Here is a 23,776-nt window from a genome sequence, read left to right on the forward strand (position 1 = left end):
TCAAATGCCACTTTTTCCCTAATATTTTGAAGGGAACAATTACATCATTCGCTTCCACATTATCTAAAACAGGATATGGACTGACAAGATAGCTACACATGAACAAACAATGGTGGCTAAAAATAATTCCAGGGCCTACATACATTAAAATATTATGAATTAGTTCAGTGCAAAGTCCTAAACTGTTAAGTCACACAGACCTAGTTCAAATTCAAGGTCTGTCCACAGTAGCTGTATATTCTATATTAGGATTTTAAGGTGGCAATTGACAAAAACTTTATACTGACATAGAGATTACAGGATTGATTGAAAAGATACTGAATGCTTCAGAAAACCTAAGGGTCAACCCAAGGGACCTCAAGAATTAGAGCAGAGGACTCAGTACCAACAGAACTTTCTTTTTATCTCCTCCTTAGATTATTTCCTTGCATTCTCTCACCTCCTCCTGCAGCATCAACAAGACTGCCCTCAACTCTGGGATTACATACATAGCACTGGTGGTCAAAAATAAAGAAGTTTTCACTGCCAGCTCCAGCACAAAATCCAAGGTAGTGACTCCAATTGCCCCAGCTGGACCATCTCCTGTTTCCAGACAGAAGAGATTTGTCATCAGAAGAATGACGATAATGAGAATGTCACCAAGTAACAAAACCATAGTTGCCACAGAAACTCAAGCCGTTATCTGAAAAGTGAGGTAATTCCATTCCCCATTGGCTTATAATAACAGTAAGTTGAGTCATGCATGTAAAGCAACTGGCACACAATAGATGCTAAATAACTGTGAGGCTCTTCAAGTTCTACAGCCCTTCCTCCAAGTTTTGGGAAGCTGCTGACAAAGCACGGGAAGACCGGATAAAAACGTGTGTGTGCGCGCGTTCATGCACACACATGTGCCTGTGTGTGTTTTGTAGGGGAAATGAGCTTGCCTCTCTTGCTCTGTGCCTCTCTTGACTCATGTCCTAAATATTATGTAACCCATGATGAAAGCAGAAATAGAAAAAGTTGCCTCTTCTTTCTGGAGCTTTACTGTATGCCTCCTAAAAAGTAACATTTTGTAATTGCTGTAATATAGTTTCCATCATACTAATTACAATTATTAATTTACATGTCTTTCTCCTCTGATGAAATGCAAGCTCTTAAAATGCAGAAAGCATGTTATATTCATCTCTGCACTTTTAGAATCCAGAATTTTCACAAGGTATGTGTCTAATAAAATTACTGAATGAACGAGTTGAGAGGGTGTGGAGTTTATGGCTGTGGGTATGTTTTCATTGCATTGTTTACAAGGTATACATAATCATAATCAAAATAATTGCATGTATCCTTCATTAATAAGTTACTAATAAAGACATAATGTCTAAATACTTTGCGTGTACCACCTCATTTAATTCTTCCAATATTTTCTGCATTTTGTAGTATTTCTTCACTTTTCCCTTCTCTCCTGCTATTGCTTTTTTAGATAGAGAAAATAAGAGTTAAAGACATGAAGTAAATGAAAGTTAAAGAGGTCAAGTAATATTTCCCAGTTACTTACCCAAATAGTGTCAGAATCATCAGTATTTTACTGTTTATAATGTAACTTTTCTGAATGTTTTATAGTCACTTACAGAAATGTATACAGGAAGCAGTGTATAATTTTGGCAACTTCATTGTTGAACATCATCTGCAGGTATTGATCTGACAGTGTATGTCAGGATCAGGTGGGTTTACTCTGCCCTGACTTGGGGCTGCTAGATATCCAAGTAGTACAAATTGCTTGTTGTGATATTGCTACACCTCACATTTATTATTCTGTATTTCATAGAGAAATGCACATTTTTATGGAAGTGTTTTTTTCTCCTGCTCTGTTAGCTTCTTCCTAGGAAATGCTACTAAACTTGTGTCACGTACCCTGTCTTGCAGTGTTTAGTTCAGGAGCCTTACAACCTGGCGCAGCTAGGTAATGAGGCTGAGGAAGAAGGTGAAGCCTGCTTCTGGAGCAAAATCTCTGCTGATCACTGTGAAATCAGTGCTGAAAGAGCCCCTCTTTCACTTAGAGGCTATAATGTTCTTCTTCTCCCCCAAATAACATTTTCTTCTGATAGCCAATTTTCACAAACAAAACTCAAATGAGAGACACAGATAAACCTGGATTCCACACTTTTCCATTTGTTATGGGAAGTATTCTTATTCTCAATGATAAGAAGGTCTGACCTTTTAAAATATTAATTGCAGTTATCCCATTATAAATATAATAGAGGCTAGGCAGTTGTTTTCATAACCATCACTAGTTTGACTCATAATTTTTAATACCATGGATGGAAATATTAAACATTTCACTATCTGAAAAAAAAAAAAAAAAAAAAGAAGGTCTGAGTCTGTGATCCAAGGTACTTCTGAGTAGAAAGTTGCCCAGAAAGGCAGATCTTTTCTCAGCATGTTATATGAAATGTGCAGAATTAGAATGAATGTGAGGGAATATTTGCCTCGAGTCAGAGATCACCAATAAGCTACTGATGGCTCTGAACCAAAGAATGAATGTGTGTGTGTGTGTGTGTGTGTGTGTGTGTGTGTGTGTGGTCTTTTATTTTTCTTAACTAATGTATTTTTGCAGTATTAGACTTCATGACAAAGTTCCTTCTCTGTACCCTATTTTTCTTTTTTTTTCTTTTTCTTTTTTTTTGAGATCGAGTCTCACTCTGTTGCCCAGGCTGGAGTGCAGTCGTGCAATCTTGGCTCACTGCAAGCTCCGCCTCCCGGATTCATGCCATTCTCCTGCCTCAGCCTGGGCAGCTGGGACTACCAGCGCCCGCCACCACGCCCGGATAATTTTTTTGTATTTTTTAGTAGAGATGGGGTTTCACCATGTTAGCCAGGATGGTCTCGATCTCCTGACCTCATGATCTGCCTGCCTTGGCCTCCCAAAGTGCTGGGATTATAGGCATGAGCCACCGCGCCCAGCCTCTGTACCCTATTTTTCTAAGATGACCATTCTTCTATTCCTTGCCCTCCTCAGCTCAGGCAAGATTATGGTGAATTGTGGTGTTCTACAGTGGGTCTCACAGTACTTTACCAGTGGCTATTTTATATTTAGATGCATCCACATTATACAGCACTGAAATGGAAAAACTTTCACATCATACTACCATTACTGGATGTGACATGCTCTCACATCTATGTTTTAGTCAATCCTTTTTAAATTGTAGTTAAGGCAGGTCATGATTGAAATAGTTTGGCTGTGTTCCCACCCAAATCTCACCTTGAATTGTAATAATTCCCCACATGTCAAGAACAGGGCCAGGTGGAGATAATTGAATCATGGGGGCAGTTTCCTCCATGCTGTTCTCATGGTAGTGAATAAGTCTCACAAGATCCGATGGTTATATAAATGGGAGTTCCCCTGCACAAGCTCTCTTGTCTGCTGCCATGTAAGATGTGACTTTGCTCCTCATTTTCCTTCTACCATGATTGTGAAGCCTCCCCAGGCATGTGGAACTGTGAGTCAATTAAACCTCTTTCCTTTATAAATTACCCAGTCTCGGGTATGTCTTGATTAGCAGCCTGAGAACAGACTAATACAATTGGCCCATTAAATTGATTTCAAGATCCATTTAAAGGTCATGATTACCACTTTAAAATACTAGGACCCTGGAACATGAGGGGACATCTTGGATGGAACAGTCAGGTGAGTGCAGCCCTATGCATGAATTGGCCTTCATGGTATGCAGCAAAAGGGTCCAGCTGAGCCCATTGAACCACAGGATAAGAAGAAACAATAAATTATTTTTATTTTAAGCTTATAAAAAAAAAACCCAGAAACAACAAAACATTCGTTTTGGTGACAGTGAGGAAGGTCGAGGGGTGAGGAAGCTGGGTTTTCTTTCTTTGCATCAATTGTATTAGGTTTTCTCTCAGAGTTTTAAGGATGCCTCTTGTGGTTGTCCAAGGGAGAAATTGTGAAGCTAGTGCTATGAATCCCTTCTGAAATGCATATGTGGAATGACTAAGGGTGGAAAGACAATGAGCAACTTGATGATACTCTCAACCAGAATAAGAAAAACACGGGCTGATTAGTAACATAAAATGTTGTGTTTAAGAGCCCAGGACTTGAGTTTACATGGTTCTGAGTATGAATTTACTACTTAGTTTGTAATAATTACTTAACATCTCCAGTCCTTAGCCTTGTCTTCTGGAGAATGGAGATGGAAGTAGTGTAGTATCTTCTCATCAGATTTTTAGATAATTAAATGCATCAACATATGAGAACTGAAATAACCTACTATATAATTTAGGATATAAATAATAGTCTGCAATACATTTCCTGAAACACAACCTTTGCATTCATACATTCTCAGCTTATCAGAGGACCCAGTGTTTCTAATCCACTGCAGCCTTCCCCATATACGAAGTCTTACTCTTGTCTAAAATGTATGTTTTCTCTCTCCTTGTCTCTGAATCAGTGCTCAGATATACCCCCTGGAGGCTGGGAGATTTTAAAATTGCTTCTGCCACCCAAACTTGGTTGCTACAGACCAATACCCTATACTATGTATACACCATGGCTAGTGTCAAAGCCAAAGGCTGAATGACACCACGACACTGACACATTTCAAAAGGATCCTAGGCTTGCTGCTGTGGGCATGTCTACAATGTGTCATTATAAATGAATTCCCTGTTCTGGACCTTGTAACTGTTGACATATAGGCGCTTTCTCCAAGTTGCAGAGAATCTTTCAGGCAGGAGGAAGAACATTCTTTACCTCTCTACCCCCAGTGATGTGTCCAGCAGAAAACAGTGCTGCCTTGGGGCCCAGTAGATAGTGGATACAGCATAATAGTGAGTGAAAGGAGAATAGAGGAAATAGTAGCCCTACAGCACCATTAAGGAATGCTACTGCAGCCTTAGCATCCTCCTCTTTTACATACCAGGACTGAAGAGACAGTAAGATGCTATTCAGTGAATTCAACATATTTCACTCTTGGTTCCATGTAAGACACTGGCTTCAGTTCTCCTGGAAGGGGGTTAAGAGATTCCTAATTCATCTGGAGGAGTGAGATGCAGGTTGACCGTACTATCTATTCAGCTGGTTTCAGGATGATCGATGAAAATATAACTGTGGACTCATTCCTCATTTCTTGTGTGCTACATCTAGACTTTCTAAAAAGATCCTAACAACAATGTTGTAAACATATTTTCTGTGATTCCAGAGAGCTACAGAAGAACAACGTGGCCGAGTGGAAACAGTATGAGCCTTGAGGTAGGTTGTGGGTTTTTAGTAATGATTCTGTTATTTATTATTTTTGTTATCTTAGGCAAACTATTGACTTCTGTGAACAAATTCCCTTGTTGATAGTTGATATGGTTTGGATACATGCTTCCTCCAAATCTCATGTTGAAATGTGGCTCCCAATGTTAGAGGTTGGGCCTGGGGGAAGGTGTTTGGGTGATGGGGGCAGATTCCTCATGAATTGCTTGATATCCTTCTGGTGGTAATGAGTGAGTTCTCACATTGAATTTACATGAGATAAGTTTGTTAAAAAGAGTCCAGGACCTCCCCTACCACTCCCTCTTGCTACCTCTCTCTCACGATGTGATGCACCTGCCCCTTTTTGCCTTCCACCATGATTGGAAGCTTCCTGAAGCCTCACCAGAAGCTGAGCAAATGCTGCTGTCATGCATGTACAGCCTGCAGAACCATGATCCATAATAAACCCCTTTTCTTTATAAATTACCCAGCCTCAGGTTTTCCTTTATAGAAATGCAAAAGTGGATCTATTACATCTTTTTGTATGTCTTTTCTCACAAAAGATAGAGAAATAGAATCACAGCAAAGGATGGAAACTGAAAAGACAAACCAAATAAAGAAGAAAAATTTGGCCACTGTTTCAATATCTGTGATTGGCCACATGTATCTGGGGCTCTATCTGTCCTTTTAAGAGCAGAGTTTCCCAGCAGAGGCACTACTGATATTTCAGACCAGATAATCCTTTGTTGTCATGTATATTATAGGATGTTTAGCAGCATCCTTGGTCTCTACCCACTAGATGTCAGTAGCAAGCCCCCTGATCCCCCATTGCCTGCCAAGGCATAGCAATTTAAAAAAAAGACACGTCTACAGACAATGCCAAATGCTTCCCTAAGCCACTAGTTTGAGAAATCTCTATATAATGAGATATCTTATTTCCTACTAAAGAAAGAAAAATTCCAGATTCTCACTTTTCTGGCCTTTCTTGCAATTGAGGCTCAGGGACATTATTTGTTCTCCTCCAATTGCATACATCCATTTGGGATTTTGAGTCATATGTTAGTAATGAAAAAACTAGAGAAGGAATGAGTCTGTTCTGTAAAGAGTGTCATTTATAGTAAGGCTACACAAGTGATAAGCTACACCACAATTTCAAAAGCAGTGTTATGGACCAGTGCTGATGATATCTGCAGAGTATACTGTGGCGACTACGACCAAGCAAGTACAGTGGTGTCTAGACTAGACCAGTTCTTCAGTGCGATTTGGGGTATTATTATGGGCTACCTAGTTTTTAACATTTATGCCCTTCTCAGAGATTCTAAGAGCTACTCAACCTTTCAATAAATTTTCTGCTCAGATTAGCTAAAGTGATTACTGTTGCATGCACTTAAAAACCCTGCCTGATACAGTAGCTAACACATAAAATCAGATCTTTCAGGAAGCTTTGGAAAATGATTTGGATAGATATTTTTAATTTTTTTTTCTAAGTCAATCTTCTTGTCTTTGTATTTAGAAAGGCTGGACAGCCCCTTCTTGATGTCTACCCATTGTAAGAGAAACTGGATAGATAGTTCATGATATATTAGAGGAACAGGTGCCAAATCTGATAAATAAAAATTGCTTCTAGAGAGAAAAGCTAGCTTGATAGAAAGAGAGTGTGCCTTTGTGATTTTCTGTGTAAATTTTATAAGGTCCCTGTACAATATGACACTGTTATTTCTGAACAATGGTAACTGGACCAGTACCAGGCTCATAAAAGGGTCTCAGGGAAGGTTTCTTAACTTGGCTACTTGCAGCACAACATATAAACATTTCCTAAACATATTTTTCCATTTTCTAAACAGAACGTTGCTTTGGCTGGTGATTTCAGAATAGGAGCTACTCTGTAGAAAATCACATAGCAGAACTCCTCATTCACATACCTACAAACCCGCTGCTTCTTCTTCTTTATTTTTTTTTATTTTTATTGAGACAGAGTCTCACTCTGTTGCCCAGGCTGGAGTGCAGTGGTGCAATCTTGGCTCACCACAACCTCCGCCTCCTGGGTTCAAGTGATTCTCCTGCCTCAGCCTCCCAAGTAGCTGGGATTACAGGCGTGTGCCATCATGCCCAGCTAATTTTTGTATTTTTAGTAGAGATGGGGTTTCACTATGTTGGCCAGGCTAGTCCCGAACTCCTGACCTTGTGATCCACCTGCCTCGGCCTCCCAAAGTGTTGGGATTACAGGCATAAGCCACTGCACCCAGCCCAAATCCACTTCTTAACACGAGAGGCCTTCTGTAGTGCAGAGCTCAGGGAATGAAGAATTTAAAAGATGCTGAAATGTTAGAAAAAAAAATGGACTCATTTATCTCTCTGAAGTTGTGCTTTTAAGCCAAGATCAAACATTCATTAGGGGGTAGGAAAGCATCCAATAACTACCAGCCTTGGACACCCTATCTTTTTCAAGAAAATACACTTCATTATCACAGTTGACTCATACACTTGCTCTGCTCTCCTATCTGGGGACTTCTGATCTTTGTGTTTTACCCTTCAGACTCAGCCTTAGGTATACTTGGATGGTATGGTTTCCTTTGGCTTTGAATCTCTGAGCTTCCTGGAGATTATCTTGCACTCACCTGCAGACCTTTTCCCCATCTGAATTCAGAATACTCACACCCTCCTGACTCAGTTCTACCTTGTTACAGTCCAACACAAGTCTAATGAAATGAAACTTCAGTCTTCTCCAAAAACCAAAGATGGTACCAAATACCACATCTATCTGTGAGAAGGCCTGCCACCAGAAGAACAAAATCTCTAACTAAAACCAGTTTAAGCAACACTAGCACTTACTATCTCACCTAATCAGAAGTCTAGAGGTAAGAACTGCTGGTGTTGGTGCAGCCGTTAAGCATTTTTATCAAAGATCCAGACTTCTCCCATCTTTTCTCTCAGCCATCCTCAGATTGCTGGCAATGAATCCCAGCATGGCTGCAAGATGGCTGCCACACAAGGCATAAAGAAAGGGCCTGGGCAAAATGGGTTTCTTCTTACATGGCTCTCTGACAAGGAAGGGAAACCTTTTCCAGATACTCCCATCAGAGTCTCCATATATCTAATTTCCCCTCAGTCTCAGAATGATCACTAGTAAATATCCTGAGGTTGTGCACCATATCTCCCAAACAGTTTGGAATTCTGTTATCCAGAAAAGAAGAGATGGTTTTGGATGTGCAACCAGAAATGCCCACCAATCTGTACTGAGCAGGAATAAAGAAAAACGTGGCAGTGTATGTGCTATCCTTGTTCTGTCTACTTGTTCTCAAAAAATAATCAAGCCTCCAAAGTCAGAAGCTTGGAAACAATCTAAATTTTATTCAAAAGGGCATATTTATTGTTATGAATACTACCTATTTCATACTAGTATGCAGCCTAAAATTGGAACCTCCTGTTTGCAGAAGGACCCCTTTGGTAGCTGTCCCATGAGAACTCATCTTAGACATTTACCATCAACAACTCTTCCTGTTTCCTTTCATCATATTTGTGCTGCAATAAGGTGGGAGTGGCGGCAGCAGCAGCAGAGCTAGGACATCCACATGATAGAGATGAGTCATATCAGCGCTTTCTTCTGCAAGATCCCAGAGCACAGCACAGCACATTATGGGGTAAATCATGCATGTGGAGAAAAATGAGCCAAAGGCAGATGTAAACCGTTTTTTGTATGGGTGGTGTAACCCTGAGATGCCTTATGGAGATGTAGCCCATGATGATAAATGCTAAAGAAGGAAAAAGAGAGATTCAGCTGAAAACTCTTCTTACTGTACCACAGAAAATGCTGCTGACTTGCTGGCATATCTGCTAAAATAGAAGGTTTTAAGATAGACATTTAAAACCAAATTTTTCACAGTGCAGAAAGTCTTCAATCAATAGTCATGCCTATATAACACATTCTGCGATTGCCTTTGCAAATGGAATAGGTTGGACTGAAATAATCCCCACGGGATAGAAACTTCTTTGGTAACTTTTCGTTTCTTGGCATTACTTCTTCCAGAAAATAATCTTTAAGCTGAGTCACTAGGCTTATTTCATCTCAAATAAGTACATTTGATAAATCCCTATGTAAAGAATGACCACAGCACTATTAATAGCAATTGATTTTTAAAGATAGACAATGATGGAGGTAGTAATAATGTTCAGGAAAAACAGTCATTGTGTTGTTCATCAGATTGAGTAAAATGACTGATAATTTTTACAATTTGTCCTTTGAATGTTAATCTCCTCTCTGCCAAACATGTTGCTTTCTATTAAATATCTCTAATGGTTATGAAAATTATATCTTATGAATAACTAAACTGTGGCTCAACGTAATTTCTCAGGACTGGTCAGAGATAGAGTTGGTCTTCAAATGCAGGTTTATCTGACTCTAAAGACTTTGTATTTGATACCTTGTATACGCTGTTTGCTACATACTAGTGTATGCCGTAAAACCAATTATACTTCTGGTCATCTGAGAATTCCTAACATCAAGTATAAGAGAAGAAAAAAAGGACTATAGAAAGAGATGAATTCCACTGGGTACTGTGTACACCGCTCAAGTGATGGTTGCACCAGAATCTCAGAAATCGCCAATAACAAACTTATTCACGTAACCAAACACTACCTGTTCCCCAAAAACCCTATTGAAACTAAATAAATAAATAAACAGAAAAAAAGACATGAATTCCATCTTGTACTGTTATGAGCACACAAAGGACTGACTAAAAGACTGATAAAAAGTTGTCTTTATAACATGGCAACTAACAGTTGAGAAATGTTGTTCTAAGTAGCAGAAAAAGTAAGAGAATTTAAACAGCACCTAATTTTTTTATGCTGAATCTTCACATTGGCAACAATCATAAAGCAATTCTCATCATTCCATGGAATAGTCTAGTTTTTTTTTCAGTCCAATTATCACAAAGAATAGTAATTTATTCACTTAAATATTTATTACTATGTAACCTATGCCAGGCAATTTGCTAAGCCTGAGCTTATGAAGACAAAAATATTTAGTCCCTGTTCTGAAATGTCTTACAGTTTAATGAGTGGAGCAGGGAAAACAGAATGGCTATATAAAGAAATAAATGTAATAAAGTCTTATATTTAGAGAGAGGAGACAATGTATAAATGAAAAAAAAGATTATAGCTTCCTTTATACTGTTAGCTCTAATGTCAGGCTAGGAACTATTAAATTTATTACTCCTTTGTTTAGTCTTTATTGTTTCTATGGTCAATGATAAAGAGGAGCTATATATATATACAAAAAGAATTTGTACTCAACATTGCTGTTTGCAGCGGAACAAATATGTCCATTCACAGATAATTTCCTAGCCAAATAAAAATATCTACAAAACTTTTCTGAAGAGTAATGCTGGAATGCAGTGCACATGCATAAAGAATAAAGGGGGAAACTGCCATAATATTCGATAAAAATACTTCTAGTCATTATGTATTTGCATAAAACATTTTTTTACCTGAATTACACATATGTACTAAGCAAAAATAAAAACAGGCTCTTTCCCAGTGGATTCAATATGAAGTCAGTTCTGCTCTGTTGCCTGCTGTGTGATGTTAAGAAAAGTAGCCCAGTCTGTAATTGGTATTTTATCCTCTTAACCGGGTCTTTCACAAAGCAAAAGTTTTTAATTTTGATTAAGTTCAGTTTATCCATTTTTACTTTAATGGTTAATGGTTTTTGCATCAAATCTAAGAACTCTTTGCCTACCATTAGATCCCTAAAACTTTCTCAGATATTTTGTTGAAAAAGATTTATAGTTTTGCACTTTACATTTAAAGTCCATGGTCCATTTTGAGTTAATTTTTGTATACGGTATAAAATTTAAGTAGAGGTTGATTTTATGGTGTATGGATATCCATGCTCCAGGACCATGTTGCCAAGGCTATCTTTTCTCCATTAAATGGTTTTTGTACCTTTATCAAAAATCAATATGACATGTTTATGTAGGTCTGTTTTTAGTTGCTCTGTTTTGTTCCATTGATCTATGTGTTTATTCTCCCACCAGTATCACATAGTTTTGTATATAATAAGTCTTGAAATTGGATAAAATGATTCCTCCCACATTATTCTTTCTTTTCAAAATTGGTTTGGCTATCCTGGTGCCTTTGCATTCCCATATGAATTTTAGAATATCTTTATCTACAAAAATCTTGCTAGGATTTTATAGTAATTGTACTAAATATGTGTATCAATTTAAGAATTATGGACACCCATCAACATAGTATAAATCACTATATAGATATTATTTAATTTCTTTCATCAGTATTTTGAGGCTTTCAGAAATCAAATCCTGTACATATTTTGTTAGATTTACAACTATAATTTTATTTTTGTAGATAGTATTATATTTTTAATTGCAGGTGTTCATTGCCAGAATATAAAAATAGAACTGATTTTTGTATGTTTATCTGTATCCTATAAACTTGCTGAATTCACTTATTATTTCTAGAAGTTTTTGTTTTTTAGATGCCTTACAGGTCAGTTTTATTTACTCCTTTTCAATATGTATTTTTTGAATTTCCTTTGCTTGTTTTATTGCACTGGCTAGAACTCCTAGCACTATGTTGAATACCAGTGATGAGAGTACACATCCTTGCCTTGTTTCTATTCTGAAAGGAAAAGTATTTACACTTTTCCCGTTAACTATAATGTTAGCTGTAAGTATTTTGTGTTAAGAAAGTTCACCTCTATTTCTATATTTCTTAGAGTATTGACTTTGTCTAACTTTTTTTGCATTGATTGGTATGATCATGTAATTTTCATCCATAGCCTCTTAATAAAGTACATTGATTTTTGAATATTGAACTAGGTGTGCTTCCTATGATGAATCATACTTTGTCATTATACACATTGTCATAGTGTATAGTTATACATATTGCTGCATTGTATGCTAATATAATGTTAACCATTTTTTAATATGTATTCTTGAGGGACATTGGTCTAGTTTTCTTTTATGTGCTTTCTGTGTCTGGTTTTAATATAAGGGTAATACTAACTTTATAAAATAAATCAGGAAGCATTCCTTCCTTTTCTATTCTCTAGGAGAGATTGTGCAGTTTTAGTGCCAATCCTTCCTTAAACATTTGCTAGATTTTCCAGCAAAATTATAGGGTCCTGGAGATTTTTTTGGAAATTTTTAATTTATGAATTCAATTTTATTCACAGTTGTAGAACTATTCAATTTATCTATTTCATATTGGATAAGTTTTGGTAGTTTATGTTTCTCAAGTAACTAGCAGTCCATTCTATCTTAATTGTCAATTTTTATATAAGTTGTTCATCTTATTCCCCATCATCCTTTAATTGTCTGAAGGGTCTATAGTAATATGCCCTATTTCATGTATTATATTTGTAATATGTGTCTTCATTTTTTGCCAGTGTTGTTAAAAGTTTATCAATTTTATCTTTTTGAGTAAATACACTTTGTTTTACTGATTTCCTCTACGTTTTATATTTTCAGTTTCACTGATCTTTGCTCTTTTTTATTTTATTTTTATCTGCTTGCTTTGGGCTTACGTTGTCCTGATTTTTTTTTTTTTTTTTTTTAGTTTCTTGAGGTGAGAGTTTAGATGATGAATTTGAGACTTTTCCTCTTTTCTAATGTATGCATTTGGTGCTATAAATTTTCTTCTCAGCACTGCTTTAGCTATTTTTCATAAATGTTAATGTGTTGTATTTTCACTTTCATTCAGTGCAATGTATTCTTTTTCCCTGAGACTTTCTCTTTGATCTATAGGTTATTTACACACATGTGTTGTCTAGTTTTCAAGTTTTTCGAGATTTTTCTTTTATATTTTTGCAATGGACTGAATTATCATAACCCCCTCCCCACCATTCATATGTTGAAATCCTAACTTCCAAGGTGATGGAATTAGGTGGGGGGGCTTTTGGAAGGCAATTAGGTCAGGAAGGTAGAGCCATTATGAATCTGATTAGTACTCTTATAAGAGAAGCCTTGGAAAGACCTCTTAACCTTCCACTATGTGGAGACATAACAAGAAAGCACTATCTACGGGCCAAGAAATAGATCTTCTCCAGACACCAGATCTACTGAAGCCTTGACCTTGGACTTTGCAGCTCAAACTGTGAGAAATAAATATCTGTTGTTTACAGATTACTCTGTTCATAGTATTTTGTTATAGCAGCCAGAATGGTTAAAGGCACTTTCTGTTAAAAGTTTCTAGTTTGATTTTATTGTGATCAAAGAACACACTTTGTATGTTTTTAATTATTTTACATTTGTTGAGGTTAATTAGCTTTATGACCCAAGTTGTATTCTATCTTGGTATATGCTCTGTTAGTGCCTGAAATGATATATATTCTGCTGTTCTGGGGTGTAGTACTCTAAAAAAGTTCTCAGATCTTGTTTCTTGTTGGTCAATAGCGTTGTTGAATTCTGTATGCTTGTTGATTTTTTATCTAGCTTTTCTATCCATTGTTGTGAGAAGGTTGTTGAAGTATCAAACTGTAATTGCTGATTTGTTGATTTCTTCTTTCACTTCTGTCAGTTTTTGATTCCCATTTTTTTGCAGCTTCATTGTTTGGCGCATGCACGTTTAGGAATGTTCTCTCTTTGTTGGACTGACACTTTTATTATCATGTAATATCCTTCTCTGTTTTTGGTAATTTTCTTTTCCATTGCTTACAAGTTTATTTCATGCTAGGCTGCTCCTTTCTTGATTCTTTGGCTAGAAACAGCAAACTTTTGTTTCAGGGCTTTTTTTGTCTGGTTGTCTTGGTGTTTCCGGGTTGTGGACTTCTTCAGCTATAAGTTTGGGATATATGGGGGAAACAAAAAACAAAAGAGAACAGAGAAGTTACCACTGTGTCATTATTTGGGTCGAAAGGGTTCCTAGCACATCTGCCTTCTTCTCTTCATCTTTCAGAGTCTTCTTATAAGTGTTTCATATATAATTTCCAGGTTTTTAAGTTGTACTTAGCTGGAGGAATAGGAAAAACTATATCGATTCCCTCTTCTCCAAAGCAGAAGTCTCTAGAGTTGTTCCGCAATTAAATGTGATCATGTATGTAATAGTGTCCACAGGATCAATAGTAAACATTCAAAGTAAACAAAAATAGCAAAGGCCTACTTTTGTTATTTACTTACACAAGGGAAGAGCATGATACCTTAAAGCTAGAAAAGAATTCTTCCTGTATTTTGCATCTATTTATTTCTTTTCTTTGACACACAAATTGTTTACACAATATGAAAATAATATCGCATCTAGCCAACTTCTCTTTAACACCCCCATTATATACAGACATGACAGCTGATGAAATATGACATGAAATTATGTGTTCTAAAATTAAATATTGCAAAGTTATTTAGGCATTCCTCTAGTGGTTTCTTGCCCTCACTAAGCAGACGTGTTTAGGAATCCAAAAGGCAAAGCAGATTTTAAGTACATTCTTTTTTTTGGAAAAATAACTACAAGACTCTTAGGAAATATTATTCTTTGAAAATATATGCTTAACAAAGTAAAGAGAGCAAACACAAATATGAGCCAGATGTTTGACATTTTTTTATCATTTGCTGTGTACATTTGTTCGGCTAACACACTTTAGAAAAACATTCTTATCAATAAGAGATATGTTTATGTAACACTGTGTCCTCAGAAGATGGCCAGTGATAACATTTTTTCTATATTCTTTCAATTTTTATAGAAAATAAGCTTCAAATTTTTATAACTACTCTATAAAACACCATGTCAGAATGAAAAGGTTGGGAAGACAGAAATAGAGAGAGAATGTAAAATTGCACTTGGAAATCTTTCAACATGTAATATCAAGAAATCTAGCAATAGCTCTCTATATCCAGTCCAGTCTTCTTACTTTAAGAAAACTGAATTTCAGAGAACTTAAGTGAACTAAGAGTAAATGCCGGCAGAATTGAAGATTAAATTCGCATCTCCTATTTTTAAGTCCAATGGGCTTTTTAAATTTTCTCATCTGTTATTAATGTTAAAAAAAAGACTTTTTTTCAAGAAAAAGGTGAAGATAAAGTGTTAGTAATAATAGAAATAAATTACAAGAGTGCTGTAATCCCAGCACTTTGGGAGGCCAAGTCAGGTGGATCACTTGAGGTCAGGAGTTTGAGACCAACCTAGCCAACATGGTGAAACCCCGTCTCTACTAAAAATACAAAAATTAGCCAGACATGGTAGCTCACGCCTGTAGTCCCAGCTACTCAGGAGGCTGAGGCAGGAGAATCGCTTGAACCCACGAGACTGAGGTTGCAGTGAGCTGAGATCGTGCCACTGCACTTCAGCCTGGGCAATAGAGCAAGACTCCATCACACACACACAAAAATTACAATAGTGTAAAAATAAAGCATACATTTTCCTAAATTGGGGTGTTTTCCTTTTTATATGATTTCTTGCCAGACTCCAAAAAAAAAAACCTTTTTTTTTTTTTTTTTTTTTTTTGAGATGGAGTCTCACTCTGTTGCCCAGGCTGGAGTACAGTGGCAATCTCAGCTTACTGTAACCTCCGCCTCCTGGGTTCAGGTAATTCTTGTGCCTCAGCCTCCTAAGCAGCTGAGACTACAGGCATGCACCACAACACCTGACTAATTTATTTATTTATTAATTTATTTTGTATTTTTAGTAGAGATGGGGTTTCATTATATTGACCAAGCTGGTCTCCAACTCCTGACCTCAGGTAATCTGCTCACCTCAGCCTCCCAAAGTGCTGGGATTACAGACGTAAGCCACTGTGCCTGGCCAAAAACCTGTTCTATATTTAGAATTTGAGCATCAGTTTAAGACTAAGACCAAGAAAATATTGCTAACATGAATAAGAGATTAAATTAGATTTAATTTCTTTAGATACATGACTGTGACCATTCTAAACAAAAATATACATCATTAAAGAGTTCTCTCAATAACACTGTAATATGAATAAATGGTTTGATCATATGTATATATGTTAATTTTATATACTTTTTTACATTTTACTATGAATGTTTGCTATATGCTAAGTTATATATATATATATATACAACATATGTAATATAATTTACACATAGATTAGGAAGTGTAATGATGAAATGAACACTTGTGGGCTTACCAAACAAATTAGCATATAGACTATTATCAATACCCATGAATTTCCTATTGCTCTTTTCCCCCCTCTCATCTCATCTCCCCACTTCTCCCACTCATGAGGAAACTATATTCTGAATGTAGGCTCCTTATCACTCTTTTGCCTTTCTGTATAGGTAATAGCTACATGTCTATATATACTTATATATACCAAGGAATTCCAAAGACTTAAAAGTCAAAACAAAATTGCATGTTAGTATGTATGCATCCTAGAGAAGAGGAAGGAAGGAGTCTTCAGACAGAGGATTTTAAAGATGTTGCCCAAGTATGGACATTTTAAAGTTACTTCCACAGTATTTGTGTAGATGATTTTATTTCTTCCAAGATTTAGAAAAATGTTTATCATATGCATGACTGTGTATACATACAAATAAAAGAAACAATTGATGCTATTTTCAATAGATTCAAACCAAATAAGGATTTCCTCAAGAATCTAAATATTTCAAAGGAAACTTTTTGCATTACTAATCAGGAAAACCTTTTCTTTTTTATCTTTCTGTGATAATATGCTCTTTAAATTCTCATTCTCTTCCCCTTCTAACTACTCCACAACATGCTCGATACTGTCAGAGTCTTCTACGTGTGGGGCACTGTTTCAGGACCGGGGGTGAACAGTCAAGAACAGGATAGAGATGATCCCTAACCTTGTGTGACTGATTTACATTTCAGTGTGGCAAAATCTAAGGGACTGTTGTCCTATCCGGGTTTCCTTGGGCCTAGAAGTCTTCATTCTTTGTTCTCCCAAAACTTACAGATGGAATTCTCAAGGATTATGGTTTCAGACCAGAACTGTACTAATGCTATGCACTCTTGGGATGCTGAAATATCAACATGACAGGCAAACTAATTTGTCCTACCAATGAGCTATGAGATTTTGGCATTTAAATTCCTCTTCCATTTATTTCTTCTGCTCCAAAATCATGTGTTCTTGTACTGCTAAACTCATACCTGAATTACTGCTAACGTGTTCCCAGTGTATCTTCTGAATCCTAGTCTTCAGTTAACCTTGCATAATTTCCAACAAATCAATTGTCCCTTTATACTTATTTCATCTTTTCATTCTCTTCTGCCATCTTCCACATTTTTAATTTAAATTAGTCAAAACTGAATATTTCTGTCTGGCTTCTCAAGGACCACCAAGGCCCACTATAATGTGGTTCCTTTATTTGCTAGGAGTAGAGGCTGTTTTCTTAGTCTAAACTTCCTTCTTTTTTTTTTTGAGACAGAGTCTCACTCTGTTGCCCAGGCTAGAGTGCAGTGGCATGATCTTGGCTCACTGCAACCTCCACCTCCCAGGTTCAAGCGATTCTCCTGCCTCAGCCTCCTGAGTAGCTGGGGTTACAGGCACCTGGCACCACGCCCAGGTAATTTTTGTATTTTTAGTACAGACAAGGTTTCACCATATCAGTCAGGCTGGTCTCGAACTCCTGACCTTGTCATCCATCCACCTCGGCCTCCCAGAGTGCTGGGATTACAGGCGTGAGCCACCACACCCAGCCTAAACTTCCTTTCTTCTAGCAAAAATCCCCTTCCTTTTGACAAAAGCAGTTGATCTATGAATGAATATGACTTCTTCATTGGAGTTTTCAACTAGAACTGCCAGAAGAATGTTTCTTTCTATTGCCTGACAAAATAAGACTCCAGAGCTGGGATGACCAAAGTTCCAGTTTTCTTGGGATAAGGGGAGTTCCCAGGATCTGGGATTTTCAGTCTTAAAACTTGGATAGTCCCAGGCAGATCGGGACGAGTTGGTCACTCCAGCTTCTCCCCGTGGACAATAAAGAAAATTCAAATGACATTAAGTTTCATGTTCTAATCCTGGTAGTTCTTGATGGGGGTCTAAATTCTGTATTTTCTCTTCATATTTTGTGAGAAATCCTAATATCTTTCCAAAATCCCTTTTTGTTCAAGCATTTCAAGTTTGGCTTCTGTCACTTGAAACCAAAAGTAGTCCAAATTTACACACCCATTTAAACTTCAATGTGATGAAAGCAAAAAAGTTAGACACAAATTATGAATTGAACAAATTATGGTAAATCCAAACATTGTAATGTTTTGTAGCCATTAATAATTATGGTAGATATTTAACTTATTACCTGAAAAAATTTTGATATATTTATCCATGAAAAAAGCAGGCTGCAAAGTATTTCCTAGTCTATAAGTCACCTTTAATATACGCATATATACATTAGGATTTGTCAGATGACACTGTCAGAAACTATAGTCAAACATGATTAGGGCCAAAAAAGGAAATTTTTGGCTCATATAATGTATAATTAGGATTTGAGGATAATGGGATTGAAGGGGGGTAAGGCTTGTTGGTCAGGAAAACATAGATATGGATTGAGGTAGTTTCCAAACAAAAAAGGGGTCTTGTTTTTATCCGAAGAATGGTAAGAAGGGCTACTAAACAAACTAGAAAAACAATTACTTCAAATTGAATAGATTAGATAGATAGATAGATAGACAGACAGACATGGAAAGAAAAATATAATAGATGTGTGACTATGTTAACAGCTATTTTATCTGGATGGTCATATTATGAGCAATTATTTTTTCCTACCTGGAGCTTCTCTGTTTATGAGATATACTCTGACTCTCAGTCTCTTTTCCACTCTTTGATTTGGAGAGTTTGGAAAGCTACAATCTAAACTCCCCCTAATATTCTTGAAGCTAACATTCTGGATGCAAATTATCTACTTCCAGTACTTGAGACAAATTGAGAAAATTGAGAAAGTCTGCAAGGCAGAATGAAGAAAAGATGATAGCATGTTCCTGCAACTCTTGGTTCTTGCTGCTGGCATTTTAGAAATGTGAGACTTTCCTGTAGCTGCATTCCAGGTCTGTGCACCATTTTTCCGGGTATGAAACTGCAGAATGACATCCTACTCTGGCTTCCTAAAATCAGTCACTGTGAGAGGCAGCTGTGGCAGCAGTACTAGCAGCTGCTTCAGGGATAGTAGTAGCTCCTCTGTGTATCAGCTTGGTATTCTTTTGGAAATCAGTCCAGAAAGTCTGGAACAGAACCTGTTCTTTCAGCCCTTCCAACAATAAGCAATAATAGTTGCTAAGTTGTAAGCAACTAATATCTTGTATTAAATTCCTTTCTACTTAAAATACTTGCACCAATTTCTGTTTTCTGCATTCAACATTACTGATTTGCCTATATTTTATTATATTGTGATTGTACATATATATATATCGTGTGTAATAAAACATACGGAAAAAGTCATTTTATTCCTCTCCAACACAAATTCCTTATTTAAATTAAGCTGGTCATAATGTATGCATTTATATTGTCTGTGTCTCCCTCCTGTCTACTCAGACTTAACTGGGAGAAACCACAGCACATAGTGCAGTAGAAGAGAGTTCCGACTGTCCCTACCATGTGCACTGTGCTCAAAAAAGCAACAGCAGTTTGCGCAGGAAAACTGTTGGGTCCAATATGGCAGGACAAAAAGATAGGGAAGTGGAGATATGAGGAATCTTCTAAACCCATGAAAAATCAGGGGTAGAAAGAAGTTTTGCAGAAGTCTAGAATTTCTCTTTGGGATGGTAAGAGCAAGAGCAAGAATGATTTAAAATTGTACATTTATATCATCTAATCTTTATGTATGCTTTCATTATCATTTTTTGCCCACAAGAACTCTGAATTTTGACAGTGTCCATTGGACTTTAAAATCATCTACCTCTTTGCTTGGCTATGATTAATTTCCTCTTCTTTACTCCTATAGAAGAAAGTTGACATTAGATTGTATTACTTTGTGTCTTTATTAGTTTTTTTTAAGGAAATGCATATGGGAATTGACCCATATTACACTCTATCAAATGCGTCAGAAGGGAGTTTCCAATCCTCATCCCTGTAGGCATCAAGTAAGGAATTCTATTGCTCAGAGATAACCAGTGACACCAGTTTGGACAAAGACTTTCTGACATTTTTTGATGCATTTGCATCACCTTACTTTCTTTTTAAAATGGAAACACACTGTACATACTGTTTACTACTCAATACTTTCTCTCAGCAATATATCATGAAACTATTTCCATGTCAATATACAGTTGAATCTATCTTTTTTTTAGCGGCTGCACTGTGGCCCACTTTATATATGTAGTTTATTTAACATGTATTCTATTGATCAACTTAGCGATCGTTTCCTGATTTGGGCTCTTAAAAGCAGTGAGGCAATCCATAGCTTTGTTTACATGTGAATTAACTTGATTTGAAAAAACTCTTCAAATGCAGGTTTCATCTGCCACCTAGCAAACAATGTTAAGAACTGGCCAGGTACAGTGGTTCACACCTGTAACCCTAGCAATTTCAGAGGCCAAGGAAGGACTGCTTGAGCCCAGGAGTTGGAGGGTGCAGTGAGCCACACAATTATACCACTACACTTCAGCCTGTGCAACAGTGAGACCATGTCTTAAAAAAAACAAACAAACAAAAAAAAAGAACTATGTAGTTTATATAGTATGAAGCCTGAGAATGAATTTATGTTTTTATTATAGTTATAAAATCTGGGTTGAGGTGTAAAAGTCAGAAGATATTAGTATATTGAGTGTAAACTTCTTCACCCTTTCTCCTGCAGCAGACCAAAAATAGATTCATGAAACAAAGAGGTTATTAGCCACTTTGGTATATGGATACATTTGAGAAGATTTATATATTTGAAATAGAGAATTTAGTCCACCACCAAAAGCAAATTAAACATGTTTTATTGTTCTAAAATACAAATGTATTATCAAAAATATATCAGTATTATCAGTGATTCAGTAAAAGTTACACCTGCAAAAAAAAATAAAGTAGATAATTTCATTTAACAGAGAAAATAACTCATCTGAAAAAAAGAATCTACTTTATTTCAAGTGTATCCCAAGAAGAGGCTGGCAATGTGAGCTAAAGCTGAAATTAGTGTTATAGATGGTGTTAGGAAATCACATATCCTTTAAAGTCCTAAACTCAATAAAACTGAATTCCGAGAACTCTGAGGAACCTCCATGCACTCAGCATTGGCCTCATAATGCATTCAGCATGGCAAATACAGAGATAATCTTCTTAACAAAGCATACCTCCATAGAATCTCAAAGCTCAAAGGGAGTTTGAAGTTCATCTAATTGTTCTACCAGACTACTAGTTTATACAAATGAAACAGTAACTTATGTTTGAATATCTCTAGTTACAGGCAACACTACCTACCACAGAAATTTGTTCTATTTTTAGATACTCAGGTTTTTTGGTTTGTTTTTAGTTTAGTTTTTTTTTTTTTTATCTTGGGTTTAATTCTTCCTGTAAGCTTTTGCTCTTAGAGCAGCCTTGCAGATACCAAAGTTATCATCTGCATCCTCAACATTCTCGTAAGGGGGAATAGCTTGCCATTGAAAAACATTCTGAATCCTTCAATTTAATTTTATTTTCAAGAGGCCTCTGATTTTTTATTTGTTCATTCATTCTGTCATGATATGATATGGTACACTCACTCACTGCAAATATAGCAGTGAGAAAGGTGATGAACATGCTTCTGTCCTCATGAACTTACACTAGGGATAGGTAGGGCCAGATTTAGATGGAGGGAGCATAGTGTGATAAAGTTTGTATAGAAAGAAAATGCTATAGAAAATGATTGGAAAGAATGGTATGAGACAGACCTGGAGAGGTGCCTTTTGGGCACGTTGAGGTTTGACTGCTTAGAGAAGTAAAAAGTTACTGAAGGTTTTTATAAAAATAGGAATGAAATGATCAAATTGGCATTTATAAAACATTGCTCTTGATCTCATGAAAGAAAACAGATTAGAGGGGGCAAGAGGAAGGTAAGTCAACTCCTAGTAGGCTATTGGATTGCCCCACTAGCTGAAGGTAGGAGATAGAAGGAAGTAATGTGGTATGTGAGAAATTGATTCATTTCACAGATATTTAATAGGCAAGTATTTAGAATTCAATGATCTGGCAACAATTTTTAGAAAATAGAGTTTCTGCTAATATGAAAGCTTAAACAAAGCTATGAAGCTGATTGTTACTTCCTATTGTTTAAAGTGATTAAAGACTTAAACATTGGCAACAGAATAAACAAATAAATTAAAATTAAACAGTATTTTAGAAAAATTCATGAAGTATTATAGAAGAAATATTTCAAACCCTTTTTTTCCCGATTTGAACATGTCAGAAAGTGTGTCTGCAGTTTCCCAGATAGTGTTTCATCTTCCTAAGAAAATCACAGTGGAGAAATAGAAAGAAAAGAGCAGAGGATTTAGTGGTGTATGATAAGTACATACTTTATAAAAATGTATAATCTTCAAACATATAGAGAAACAGTACAATAACAATATTTAAATATGCTCTCTTTTTTGCAAAGACTATGAATAATAAAAATTAGAATATAAAAGTATTTCTTGCTTTCATGAGCTGGACCAGAATTCTTTAATTGTAAAAATAATACACTTAAAGTTGAAATTTGAAGGTACGGAAGGTAGAGGATTCAGACAATGCTCTTCACAATACTCAGATTATAAATCCTGTGATTCAGTAAAATTGAAGTTGTCTATTTCAAATGCAGACACTGATTTTAAAGACTGGTCACCTAGCTCCACCTACTGGCTAAACAATAACTTTTGTTTCCTTACCCACTCCTGGCATAGTTTCATGAAGGTTAAATATTATGATGTTGGCACCACCTGCTGGAACCAACAGGTTTTCTAAAAACAAACATACCCTAGAGATGGGAAATTAGATGGCTATACTGCAGAAATATGACTTCTAATTTCTCTGGAAAAAAATATATATAATATTTGAAAAATAGCTAGATTATGCTAAAGAATTATTATGAATTATATTTATTCTTATGAAAAAAAGTTATATATCCCTTTAGCAACTCACTATTTCCTCTTTTGCTGTCCCAATGCAAACCTTAGCCACAAAAGAAACTATTCCAAAATAGTTTAAGAGGAAAATTAATATTTGAGCACACTGAAATAGATTATTCCTTACATTGTATAATTGTAAGAAGTAGATAGTATTAGTCCCCCATTTACTCACTAGAAAATTGAGATTTATTCAGTTTAGCTGCATCTAAAGTATCTTATACCAAAATAAAATACAGTAAAATTTGAATTAAGGTATTTTTACACTGAATTTTTTGGTTTTTCTGCTCTACCTGTTTTCATTGCTAATTAAGGGGGGTTGAGAAAATGTGGATTGTAATTAAATATGATTTTTTAAGCCTGTGAAAAGATTTGCTAATCTCTATTAATAGTAGGTGTTTGTCAGAAGTAAACAACTACTCTTAGCCAAGACCACTTTGTTTCCTTTATTAGTTTTCCACAGGCTTCATGCCATACTTTCTGAACCTTTTAAATGCATTTTCAATAATATTTTAGCTACTAATAAATGCCAGTCAGGATGCTCCATTGCAGCTGGCAAGGAGGACT

General features: G+C 36.2%; 1 long non-coding RNA gene across 1 annotated transcript in view; it reads right to left on the reverse strand.

The window, feature by feature from the left end:
* Positions 1 to 11,785: 11,785 nt before the first annotated feature.
* The window catches only part of LOC129048663 (uncharacterized), a 60,041-nt gene continuing 48,050 nt past the window's right edge, over positions 11,786 to 23,776 (reverse strand). The window contains exon 4 of the long non-coding RNA XR_008511188.2: positions 11,786 to 14,019. This is a non-coding gene — a long non-coding RNA (uncharacterized LOC129048663). The remainder of the gene's footprint in view (positions 14,020 to 23,776) is intronic.

The sequence above is a fragment of the Pongo abelii genome, chromosome 9 (assembly GCF_028885655.2).
Source record: "Pongo abelii isolate AG06213 chromosome 9, NHGRI_mPonAbe1-v2.0_pri, whole genome shotgun sequence".
Lineage (NCBI taxonomy): Eukaryota > Metazoa > Chordata > Mammalia > Primates > Hominidae > Pongo > Pongo abelii.